The 11,773-nt window shown below is 36.8% G+C and overlaps 1 pseudogene; it reads right to left on the reverse strand.

Moving 5' to 3' along the window:
- Positions 1 to 1,078: 1,078 nt before the first annotated feature.
- Positions 1,079 to 7,131, reverse strand: LOC130957595 (zinc finger protein 8-like; annotated as a pseudogene).
- Between the last annotated feature and the right edge of the window lie 4,642 nt (positions 7,132 to 11,773).

The following is an 11,773-nucleotide window of genomic DNA, read 5'->3' on the forward strand; positions in this document are numbered from 1 at the left end:
GTCAATATCAAATAAGGCCTATTCCAAAATGGCAAACCCCCCTAGCACACCCACTCGATATTGAAGAAGTATCCATTTTACACAGGGACGGACCTAGGTTAGAGAGAGAGGGGGCATTTGTCCCCACTAGGTGATAAAAAATTTATAATAATTATATATAAATGGGTGATAAAAACTTAATAATAATTATATATAAATGAATATATTTGATCCTATCATTATATTATCTTTGTTTCTATATTAAATTACAAATTTTTTTTGAGAATTATATTAAAAAATATTTTGTTAAATTTAATATGCAATTATATATATCACATTAAATTTAATTTAGTATAAAAATAAAAAAAATAAATAATGATAATATTTTTTTAAAATAGTCAATTAATTAATTACTAAACTGATGCTTAATCTTTTAAATATAAATAAAATTTTTATTTTTTAAAATTAGTTGAGATAAAAAAAATATTATTTATATATTAAATAATAAAAAAATTATAAGAAATCTAACATTAATTATTTTTTTAATTATTAAAATTTTTAGGGTAAAGTATACTTTTTGTCCTTAAAGTTTGCTAAAAGTTTCAAAAATATCTCTAAGTTTTGATTTGTTTCAATTTTGTCCATCAAGTTTTCGATTTGCATCAATTTTACCCTAATTACTAATTTTCTGATAATTAATATTTTTCTTTCCAAATATACCCTCTTCCTTATACTATCATCATCATCATCATTACCATCACAGTTCTCTGTCTCTCCTTCTTTCTCTCTTTTCATCTCACCATCATCTCCACCGCCATTATCATTATTGAGCAACACTGTCAACCTCCTCCTTCATCGTCGCCGGCCAAACCTCTCATTCTCCTTCTTTCTCCTTTCTTTTCTGACCCTCCATCTCCATCACCACCATCTCTGTTGAGCTCCATTTTCGATGACCACCACCATTTTTCTTCTTCATCGCGAAAACCCAACACCGTCGAAGCCATCTCTCTTCCTCCTTCTCTGTTAGCAAACCCAGCTTCCTATCTTTTCATTGCATGTATATATCCTGTATACCCTAATCAATAATAATACTAATAAATTAGGCCCCTCTTGTATTTGACTGCAAATTGAAGCCTAATTGAAGATCCAAAGCTTTGTTATTACTACCATGACTTTGTATTTGATGATTTGAAGAATCAAGAAAGTTGCAAGGCTTGAAGATGTTGTAAGCCCTATTATTATTATTATCTGTACTAATATTAGAGAAATTGAATATGCAAGAATCTTGCTATGAAGAAGCAGCAGCTTGATATGATGATGGTAGAGATGAATACCAATTACTATTTGATGCTTTCTCGACAAAAAATTTGAATCTTGATTATTGGGGTTGAAGCTAATTTGGGATTTTTCACAAACTATGAAGTCAGAATAATAGTTGCAAGAAGAAGGATCATAGAACCAAGGTGTGTTACTGTTATTATGATTATGATTATGGTAAGAAAAATTATGATGATTGTTGTTTGCAAAATTGGGCTGTTGAAGATAGTAGTTTATGGTGGCTTTCCTTGCTTGAAGCTGCAACCTTTTCTTCTTCATCCTCTTTTTTGTTGTGAGCATTTTGGTGCCCACCAAGTGCTTGTAAATTTGCAAATTCCTTCAAACAGTATTGGCACTCAAAATTTTTCTCATTATTATTAGTGGTTGTGGTTCTTTGATCTTGTGCTGTGGTTTTTTTCCTAAGCTGGGTTTGCTAACAGAGAAGGAGGAAGAGTGATGGTTTCGATGGTGCTGATTTTTGCGAAAAAGAAGAAAAAGGGTGGTGGTCATTGAGAATGGGGCTCAACGGAGATGGTGGTGACGGAGATGGAGAGTCGGAGAAGAAAAGAGAAAAAAGGAGAATGAGGGATTTGGCCGGCGACGATGAAGGAAGAGGTTGACGGTGGTTGCTCAATAATGATGATGGTGGTGGAGTTGACGGTGACGATGAAAAGAGAGACAGATAATTGTGACGATGATAGGTATAAGGGAGGGATATATTTGGAAAGAAAAATATTAATTATCAAAAAATTAGTAATTATGGTAAAATTGATGCAAATCGAAAACTTGATGAATAAAATTGAAACAAATCAAAACTTAGAGATATTTTTGAAACTTTTAGCAAACTTCAGGGACAAAAAGTATACTTTACCCAAATTTTTAATTTTTTAGAAACTTGAGAGTTTAAATCTTAAGATAAATAATATAATTTAAAAAAAATTAACTGATATTAATTGAAATTAGTTGAAAAAAATTAACATTTTAATTGAATTCTAATTTATATTCTTTATTTTAACTCTTATACATAATTATTATAAATATAAGTAAAATTATTAATTTTTTTATGTGAATATATATATATATATATAATTTTAGTTTCAAATTATAAATATATTAATGTTTAACAAAATTTATTTTAATGTATTTTTGCCCCCATTATAAAAATTTTCTGGATCCGTCACTGATTTTACAGGAACCAAACAACAAAGCAGCAACCACGCACAGTAAACATGCAACGAGACATTAAAGAGAAGAAGAAGGATCGATGGTTACTTGGACTGATTGCAAGAACTTGGAAGAGAAAGGAATGCACAGGAATTCTGGAACAAGTCTTTGATGATAGGGAATGCAGAAGGAATATGTTGAAAAAGCAAGAATGAAAAGGGAGAACCCATGCAAAATTGTTTAAAACTGCTAAAAAGGGAGCGCGAAAGGCCCAGAGGCAAAATGATCTTTGCACACAGGGTTTTCCAACCCATTATGAGCATTTAATGCCCTACGCGAGGTATGAGGCGACAGATGATCGTCCCAACAACGAACGGGCACGCACACAGGAAGCGCGTTCCCTCCACAAGCGACCGACCCGACGACAACGAGCAAAAAGATAACACACCACCAACAGCCCATGCGGCTAATTGCCGGCGCGTTGGGGGCACTGTTACGGCCTGGCCCAAGCCGGTCACGGGTCGACCCGACCCCGTGACGACCCGACCCCAACGGTCGGGCACGCACTGCTCGCTACGCGACCCGGACACGCGTCCTTGACAGCTCTCCGCTACAGCTGTGAGGAAGCTTTGAGGAAAGTGGGCCTGTCCCTGAAGGGCCCACCTCTGACACGGTATAAATGGGGAAGGACCTGCCCTTCCCCCAAGGTACGTCACACTCTACCTTACCCCCTTTTTCGCCTGCGCATTCAACTGACTTGAGCGTCGGAGTGTCATTGCAGGTGACACCCCCTTTCTCTTTTCGAAAGTTCGGAACGTCGGTTCCTCGCCTCACCCTCGCAACCCATTCCAGGCCACGACCCACCTACTCACACAAGGATCACCCCGAACCGTTCGGTACACGACCTACCGAACAAGACCTTTGATCGTTTACCGCACCCAAATTTTGGTACAAACGCATGAAGAATATATATTTTTTGGTTGTATTATAGTATGTTTATGTTATGATAATTATGATACCTTTGATATTTTAAAAAGTGTTGTTAAAATTAAATTAATATTTTTTAAAAAGTGTTGCTAAAAACGGTGTTATCAAAATGTAAAAAAAAATTAATATAAAAAAATTTAATTTTAACAATATTTGCATAGTTACTTAGTTACCATAAATATAGACATTAAAATTCACCATATTTTTCTCTAGTATCATTGTACACAAAAAAATTAGCTATTATCTAAGATTATATATTTATTTTGGGAAATTATAAGATACAGATATTCGATTTTAATCATAAACATAGCGACACTTTTTAGTTTTTTTTAGTGCGATGAAAAATAGTTTCACAAAGTATTAAATGGCTTAAAGCTTCACAGAAGCCAATTATCATTGTTAGTTCGTAAATTTGTACATATAGTAATAATCAATTTTTTTGTTCTGTGGGAGGAATAGGATCATAATAGTTAAATAATATTAAATAGTACTTGAGAGCCAATGAAAAACATTAAATTTGTTGTACCAAATTTATTTTATGGTAAGAAAAAGAAATTACAAAAAAGTATGAGCTTTTATACAAATAGTGATAATAAAAAAATAATTAAAATTATAATCTATATCTGGAGATGAAAATACAAAAATTAATGTTTTAATTTTTAAGTGGTATTTGAATGTATAATTTTATTTGGCACAAAATTATTGATTAAATATTTATTATGAAAATAATAATTTTTGGGGATAATTTGGTTTTATTTTGTAATGATCAATTATGTTTATATTTTTTAATAATTGAATTGCTCTTTTAGTATTAATCAATATTAAAGGTGATAAATATTTTTTGGTTGAAACTTATAGGTAACAGCGCATTATAAATGATATTTTTTTATAAAATAGTGTTATAAAATGTTATTTTTTCAAGTATTTTCAAACTAAACAATTATTTAAATCACTAAAAGATTTAAGAATATTAGATATTCAAATCACTAAAATGTTATTTGAAAAGATTAGATTTAAGAATATTAGATATAATTAAATAACCTTAATTTTAAAGGATTAATTTTAATGTTTGTAAGATTAATCTTAAAATATTGTTTTAATTCTTTTAAAATTAAATAAAAGATTATTTTAATATTTTTAAATATTAAATTTGAATTCATAATTACTAATACAATCAATCAACCTCAGTTAATCATATAAGTATAATTTAGTATTTTTTAAATTAATGCTTAAAAGGATATCTTAGTCTTTTAAGAACAAACTAAAAGGTATTTTAGTTTTTTTAAAATCAATCTTCAAAAATTGTTTTATCCTTTTAAAAATTAATTATAAAAGTATTTTGATCTTTTTAAAATTTAAAATTTTTATAGATATATTTTTAAAATATGTTTGATGTATGTGGCATTTCCATATTGTCTGATTCTTGTATCAATTTTTTAACTAATTTTTTTTATTTTCATTTAAATCTTATATATGAGAAAACAAAATTTTTACAATTTTAACTTATATTTATAATTAAATATATTTTAAAAAGTGAAAAAAATAATTATATATTTTCAATATGCTCTTTTATCTTTTTTTTTTCCTAATTCGATAGTCTTGCTTTATATGAGTGTTGTTTTCTGCTTCTAACCCAATTTTATATTTTTTTTCATTTTTCTAATAAAATCCAAAATTCATAACTCGAATCCAAGGATCACTTGCCATATCCGAACTAAATCAAATAGATGCTAATTCTAATTCAAAGAGTTAGATGAAGAATAGCCAACTGCCAAGCTAGCCGAAAAACACCTAATACATGTGCAACGAAATGAGATTAAAAAATAGAATACCTGTAAATTTTGATATGCACCGTAGTGCAACCCCGTGAAAGGGTTAGTTTATATTACTTGATCTGACCGTTATAAGTCGGTCATCAATTAACAAATTAGATTAAATATATCTACTTAATATATTAAAATTGGGTTTTTTTCCAATTTATGATGGTGAGGTGTCACTTTTTCGTTAATCCATTTTCCCTCCAAAATGATTGCACTATTCGCTCTTCTAAATTTATTTTAGAAAAATATCTTTAATTAATATAATTATATTATAATTAGTATTTAATGAATGATACATAATTATACTAATTTAAAAAACTATCTTTATTATAATTATATCAAATCAATATGATATGATATGATAATAATATGCTAATGGCATGATTTATTCTAATCATAATAAAATTCTTTTCAATGCACGGATTATTCGATTATTCTGTACTTATAAGTCATTTTAATGATATAATAATAATAATAATAATAATAATAATAATAATAATAATAATAATAATAATCTATTTAATCTATTAAAATTAAATTTTTTTCTAACTAATGAAAATGAAGTGTCATTTTCTGATAAGTTTTTTTCCAAAATAAAAATATTATTCTTTAATATATTTATATTTATTATTTATCAATTTCTTTTATTTTTATTTATCACATTTGTTAAATATTTTTTTAATTATTGTTATTTAATATACTTATTTTAGATATTAATTATTAATAAGTCTTCACAATTATTTTTTAACTATTAGTATTATTGGTATATTAGTATTGTTACGGTGGGTAACCGGAGATTGATGAGCTAAATGGTGTAGGTTGGCCCAAATGTATGAAGGAGGAAGACGAGCCGAAGTATGAATTGGTGGTCCCGGGTCCGGAAGACCGGGTTTGTTTCGGGAGGGCCAATGAGGCGGCCCCTCATTTTTTCTTTATGTATGAGTGTATGATCACCCGTTTGGGTGTTTTTCTTCCTTTTTCAGATTTCGAGATGTCTGTTTTGCATCACTGTCGAGTTGCCCCTACTCAGCTTCACCCCAACTCTTGGGGTTTTTTGAAAATTTATCAATTTATTAGCAATGTTTTGGAGTTCCCGACCTCTTTGAAGATTTTTTCTATCTTTTTCATATGACCAAACCCTTTAGTGGGCTAAACAATAAGCAACAGTGGGTGTCTTTCCGAGCCATTCAAGGTCGGAGAGTTTTCACCCTTTTTGATGAATCTTTCCATGACTTCAAAAATTATTTTTTCAAAGTGCAAGCTGTAGAGGGTCACCACCCCTTTTTTCTGGATGATAATTCTTCTCCCTGCTTTCCTTTATACTGGCTGGAGGCCTCCCCCTGCGAGAAATATGGTCTGGACGACCTGGATGAGGTAGAAGCAGCCATTGTGGGGTTCCTCCGAGAAGCGTAGGGGAGGGCCCCATATTTGGACACTAAAAAATTTCTCCAAGGGTCTCCGACCTTTGTTCAGGCACAGCTAGGTAGCTTTCATTTGTTTGTTAGGTTTCCGACTTGTCTGTCTGACTTTTCCAACTTGGCTTAATCTATCATCCATTATTTTTTTTTCAGAGATGGCGAAAACAAATGCTCAGGAGTCTTATCAGAGGGTCCAGGAGGCTAGAGCAAGGTCTCGTGCCAGGACTGGTGGTGCTAAGGCGGTTATCTCTCCTCCTCCTCCTCCTCGGAACGTTGGGACTCCTTCCCAGCCCATTGTGATTTCTTCTTCGGTTTCCTCTCAGCCGCCCCCCTCTGCCCGACCTTCTCCTGAGCCAGAGAAGAAGAAGCGCAAGACCTTAGAGTCTGGCTCTTCCGAGGTTAAGGCGGATGCTCTTGCATTCGTCCGAAAGAACATCTACCCCCATGTTCGCATAAGCATGGATGATGTTTCTGTTCGGAGCCACCTTACCACTCTGGTTGAGGAGAGCCTTAAGGCGGCGGGGGTTTGCGGCAAACTCTTAGACATTTTTGAGAAGGTTCCCCTCAGCTCTTTGGGAATGACCTCGAAGGTCGAAGAGCTGGAAGGGAGGCTTCTTATGTTTCAAGAGCATGAGAGGGAGTTGAAGGAGGAAGTTGCCAAGTTGAAGGGGAAGAGAGATAACCTCCGGGAGAAGGAGAGGAAGTTGCAAGCCCGATGCAACATGGAGATGGACTTGAGGAAGACAGCGCAGGCCAGCTATCAAAGTTTATTTGAAGATCTTGTGTCTGTGAAGAATGATCTGCTGAATTCTCGGAAGGCCTATACCGAGTTAGAGGACTCTATTGCTGATGGCGCCGAGGAGGCTTGGAGGATTTTCAAGGAGCAGGTCGGAGTCATTGCCCCTGACTTGGACCTTTCTCCTTTAGATCCGGATAAAGTCGTCATTGATGGTGCCATTGTGGATCCTCCTGCCCCCGTAATCGTTTCCGAGTCAGAATTGAAGACTCGGGGGCAGAGGATTATTGAGTCCCCTTCTCGTTCTAAGGACGCTCCGAGCTCTTCTGTTGTTCCTCCGACTTCCTCTTCATCTCCTGTGGACGTCTCTCTTCCCGGTCCTGGTGGCACTCCTCCTGACTCTGGTGGTGGTGATCCGTCTACTCCTCTGCAGAAATAACTTTATGTGGCTATATGGGGGCTCGGCCTGTGGGTCCCCCCTTTTTTTTAAACTCGTTATATTTGTTTGTTGGTGGTGTTTGTTGAACAATTTCTTTTGGCCTTTTAAGGCCATAAACAAAATATTTAAAAGTACCCTTTTTTAATAAGGGTTTTAAATTAACAAAATAAATACCCTTTTTTGGATAAGGGTTTAAGTTACCTTATGCGTGCATGCTTTTCTGATTTTGATTTTTCAAAATCCCCTTGATCTTTTTCTGAAAACCTTTCCCTTTGGCTTGTCTGTTTTTCTGAGCCTTTTTGTTTAAGGACTTTAGGACAGCCTTTAAGCTTTTTCCTAGGTTTTTTCGATCTCTTTTTTGTTATTCCTTGTACTCAAATTTGTTTTATTGAGTTCTTTATGACTTAGGTTATTTTTGCGATTCGTTTTCTTTTCTACTCGGTTTTTCCTTTCGACTTATGAGTCGGGATGTCTCCGAGTTTTTTACGATCAACTTTTATAACCTCATTACACCGACTTATACCTCGTCATTTTATCCTAACGACCATCTAGGTCGGTTCATGGGATTTTCACGTTTTGTCGAGCTTAAGTCGGCGCGTTTCGTAGAAAGACTTAGAAAATAGAAAGGAGTTTATAAGAGATATTGTAAATGAAAAAAGATCTTTATTAATTGGGGAGGTACCTTCTTGCTACTAAGGGTTTTTAATAGCCTATTTTCCCTTAGCCTCTACTATGATGCCTCGTTAAAAACCCTCCTCCAGAAAAAACCCTTTGATTTTGGGAAAAAATCATGAAGTTGGGAAAAGAGTACATCAGGGAGTAGCGTTCGCTTTTAGCTGTAGTACCTTTTCATATTACAAGCATGCCACGACCTCTGTAATTCGGTGCCGTCTAGGTCGGTCACTTTATAATAGCCTTTTCCTAAGACCTCATTGATTTTGTATGGTCCCTTCCAATTAGCAGCGAGTTTTCCTTCCCCTGATTTGTTGACTCCAATGTCGTTTCTGATTAAGACCAAGTCATTTGGGGAAAATGTTCTTCGAATGACTTTTTTGTTGTACCTTGTAGTCATCCTTTGCTTCAACGCTGCTTCTCTTATCTGGGCTTCTTCTCGGATTTCTGGGAGCAAGTCGAGCTCCTCTTTGTGTCCCTGTATGTTCCTGATCTCGTCATGGAGAATTACCCTTGGGCTTTGTTCATTGATTTCTATTGGTATCATTGCTTCTACGCCATAGACTAGTCGGTAGGGCGTTTCTCCAGTGGCGGATTGGGGTGTTGTTCTGTAAGCCCATAGCACTTGGGGGAGCTCTTCAGCCCAGGCTCCTTTTGCCTCTTGTAATCTTCTTTTTAGCCCTGCCAGTATGACTTTATTGGCTGCCTCGGCTTGCCCATTGGCTTGTGGGTGCTCCACCGAGGTGAACTGGTGTTTTATTTTCATACTGGCTACTAGGCTTTTGAAGGTAGAATCGGTGAATTGGGTTCCATTGTCTGTAGTAATGGAATAAGGTATCCCATATCTTGTGATGATATTTTTGTAGAGGAACCTCCGACTTCTTTGAGCAGTGATGGTGGCCAATGGTTCTGCTTCTATCCACTTTGTGAAGTAATCTATTCCCACGATCAGGTATTTGACTTGTCCTGGCGCTTGGGGAAAAGGACCTAACAAATCCATTCCCCATTTTGCAAAGGGCCATGGAGAAGTGATACTGATGAGCTCCTCTGGGGGAGCCACGTGGAAATTTGCATGCATCTGACATGGTTGGCACTTTTTCACAAATTCTGTGGCATCTTTCTGCAAGGTCGGCCAGTAGAATTCAGCTCGGATTACTTTCCTAGCTAGTGACCTTGCTCCGAGATAATTTTCGCAGATTCCACTGTGAATTTCCTCTAACACTTCGGTGGTTCTTGAGGTCGGTACGCACTTTAACAATGGTGTTGATATCCCCCTTCTGTAGAGAGTATTTCTCACCAAAGTGTAATGTTGTGCTTCCCTCCGGATTTTCCTGGCCTCTTTTTCCTCTTTTGGAAGGATGTCAAATTTTATGTATTCGACCAAGGGGTTCATCCATCCGAGGTTTAAACCGACTACCTCAAGGACTTCTTGTTTGTCTTCTATTTTTACCACTGAGGGTTCCTGGTGGGTTTCTTGGATCAGGCTTCTGTTGTTCCCTCCTGGCTTGGTACTTGCTAACTTGGATAGGGCGTTCGCTCTGCTGTTTAGATCCCGAATTATGTGTTTAACCTCGGTTTCTGCAAAGCGCCCAAGGTGCTCCAGAGTTTTCTCCAAGTACCTCTTCATATTTGGGTCCTTTGCCTGATACTCTCCGCTTATCTGGGAGGTCACCACTTGTGAGTCACTGTATATCATCACCTTTGTAGCACCGACTTCTTCTGCCAGCTTTAATCCAGCAATCAAGGCTTCAAACTCTGCCTGATTATTTGAAGCTGGGAATTCAAATTTTAGGAAAACCTCTATCTGGGTTCCTCTTTCATCTACCAATATTATGCCTGCACCGCTTCCTGTTTTGTTGGAGGATCCATCTACATAGAGTTCCCATGTAGTTGGTTTTTCCTCCTGATCCCCTGCGTATTTTGCAATGAAATCGGTAAGGCATTGGGCTTTAATCGCCGTCCGAGTTTCGTATCTTAAGTCGAACTCGGAAAGCTCTATTGCCCATTGAACCATTCTCCCTGCAACATCCGTCTTTTGGAGAATTTGCTTCATGGGTTGGTTCGTACGGACTCTTATTGTGTGAGCTTGAAAGTAAGGCCGTAGCCTTCGAGAGGCTATTACTAAGGAGTAGGCAAACTTCTCTAGTTTGTGGTACCTTAGCTCAGGGCCTTGTAGAACTTTACTGATAAAATATACTGGATGTTGTCCGACCTCATCTTCTCTTATCAGGGCTGATGAGACAGCCTTGTCTGCTACAGATAAGTATAGGACGAGGTCTTTTCCAGATACGGGTCGGGTCAGAATAGGAGGTTGGCTTAAGAACTTTTTGAACTCCTGGAACGCCTCCTCGCATTCAGGGGTCCATTCAAACTGACATCCCTTTCTCAATAAGGAGAATAGTGGAAGGGATTTTAGTGCTGATCCTGCCAAAAATCTAGAGAGGGCTGCAAGTCGGCCATTCAGCTGCTGGACCTCTCTCAAGCAAGTTGGGCTTTTCATCTCTAGGATGGCTCTACACTTATCGGGATTGGCTTCGATCCCTCTTTGTGTTAGCATAAATCCTAGAAATTTCCCTGCCACCACCGCAAAGGCGCACTTTGCGGGGTTTAGTCTCATCCCGTGCAGCCTTATGGTGTCAAAGACTTGTGAGAGGTTTGACAAGAGGTCGACTTCTTTCTTGGTCTTTACCAGCATGTCGTCGACGTATACTTCCATTAGGCTCCCAAGGTGATAGGCAAACACCTTATTCATCAACCTCTGGTATGTTGCCTCTGCATTTTTCAATCCAAATGGCATGACCACGTAGCAGAAATTAGCTCTGGGTGTGATGAATGATGTCTTCTCCTAGTCTGGCTCGTACATTGGGATTTGGTTATACCCCGAGTAGGCGTCCATGAACGACAAGTATTGGTACCCCGAGCTGGAGTCTACTAGGGTATCGATGCTTGGCAGTGGATAAGGGTCCTTGGGACATGCCTTATTCAAGTCAGTATAGTCGACGCACATTCTCCATTTGCCATTTTGTTTTTTGACTAGCACTACATTGGCTAGCCATGTTGGGTACTTGACTTCTCTGATGAAGCCAGCTTCTAGGAGCGCCTGTACTTGTTCTTCTACTACTAGGGCTCGTTCCGGGCCGAGCTTGCGTCTTCTTTGTTGTACAGGTCGGGACCCCGGGTAGACCGAGAATTTGTGGGACATGAGCTCGGGGTCTAACCCAGGCATGTCGGAGGCTTTCCA

The sequence above is a fragment of the Arachis stenosperma genome, chromosome 10 (genome assembly GCF_014773155.1).
Source record: "Arachis stenosperma cultivar V10309 chromosome 10, arast.V10309.gnm1.PFL2, whole genome shotgun sequence".
In the NCBI taxonomy this organism is placed as follows: domain Eukaryota; kingdom Viridiplantae; phylum Streptophyta; class Magnoliopsida; order Fabales; family Fabaceae; genus Arachis; species Arachis stenosperma.